Source organism: Nyctereutes procyonoides, unplaced genomic scaffold, assembly GCF_905146905.1.
Source record: "Nyctereutes procyonoides isolate TBG_1078 unplaced genomic scaffold, NYPRO_anot_genome, whole genome shotgun sequence".
Taxonomy (NCBI): Eukaryota; Metazoa; Chordata; class Mammalia; order Carnivora; family Canidae; genus Nyctereutes; species Nyctereutes procyonoides.
Window position 1 is genome coordinate 70,210,921 of NW_026575146.1, and position 1,393 is coordinate 70,212,313.

A 1,393-nucleotide genomic window follows, 5' to 3' on the forward strand; every position below is an offset into this window, starting at 1 on the left:
TATTTTTTAAAAATATTTTATTTATTTGTGGGAGGGAGGGAGATAGAGAGTGCACATGAGCAAGCACAAGCAGAGGGAGCAGCAGAGGGAAAGTGAGAAGCAGGCAGCCTGACAGGGGGATGGATCCCAAGATCCTGGGATCATGATATGAGCCAAAGGAAGTGGCCACTGAGGTGCCTCAAGATAAGACCCTACTAAATGTATATGTGGTGCTCGCGTCAGCAGCACATATACCAAAATTGGAACAATACAGAGAAGATTAGCATGGCCCCTGTGCAAGGATGACACGCAAATTCGTGAAGCGTTCCATATTTTTTTGCCAGGCTGTGTAGCAAAGAAAATGAATAGACAGCTTATGTGCGTGTCATATTTGTGTTAATAAAACCATAAAACTACCATGAAAAAATAAACGCATATATTGAGGGGGACCCGGATTGCTCAGTCAGTTAAGCATCTGTCGTTGGCTCAGGTCATGAGCCCAGGGTCCTGGGACAAAGCCCCAACTTAGGCTCCCTGCTTAGCTTCCCCCTCTCCTTCTCCCACTGCTAGTGCTCGCTCTCTGTCAAAGAAATACAGAAAACCTTAAAACATATACCTGGAGAACACTTGTTGAAATGGAGGGAGGGAACTGGAGGGAACACGTAGTCACTCCAAAGTCCAAGTCAGATGCTCATGGTGTCACCTGATGACTAAAAGTAATAGAGATGGGGACTTGGCAAATATGGTGAGTTCCTGGGAACAAGGAATACCTACTTTTCTTCATAATTTAACTGAATTCCCTGGTGTTACTGATAAGCAGTAAGATTCTGTTGGGTACAGAAATTACTGATCTTCTTCGGGTCTAAATTGTTGGCAGTGGATGGTGAGAGGTATTGGAAGCATCATAGACAATGCTTTAAATGGTCATATCACAGATTAGATGTTGGAGATGAAGCCTTGGGGACGCTCTAATAGGCAGGATCAGCAAGGCATGTGCTTTGATTCCACAAACCACTAGTATCCCAGGTGTATAACTCCAACATTGGTTTGATCCACTACAGATGGATGATCTTCCAGGAATGCTGATCACTCCCTCATTCCATCTTGCCCATGATTAGGGTAGTCACATCCTCTGGGCACTGTGCTTGTTGCCAGTGGTGGGGACACAGGTTAGCAGTCAGAGGTAGTGAGCATCTCTGCCTCAATCTACCCAGTTTTTGGCCATAATCTCCGTGGTCCTTCACAGCCCTTGTTGCTCCTTTACCCATCCTGTCTGGAGTGGAACTCGGATTTCTATTACTTGTGGAATCCAGTGCATAGAAGTTGGATAACATGTTATTCACATTTAACATTATTACAATTGAAATATAATAATCCATTTCGGGTCAGCCTGGGTGGCTCGGCAGTTTAGTGC

The 1,393-nt window shown here is 44.7% G+C and overlaps 1 non-coding gene across 1 annotated transcript; it reads left to right on the forward strand.

The window, feature by feature from the left end:
- Positions 1-209: 209 nt before the first annotated feature.
- LOC129501138 (U6 spliceosomal RNA) lies at positions 210-316 on the forward strand. The gene has a single exon (XR_008662679.1). It is a non-coding gene; the product is annotated as a U6 spliceosomal RNA (small nuclear RNA).
- Positions 317-1,393: the final 1,077 nt, after the last annotated feature.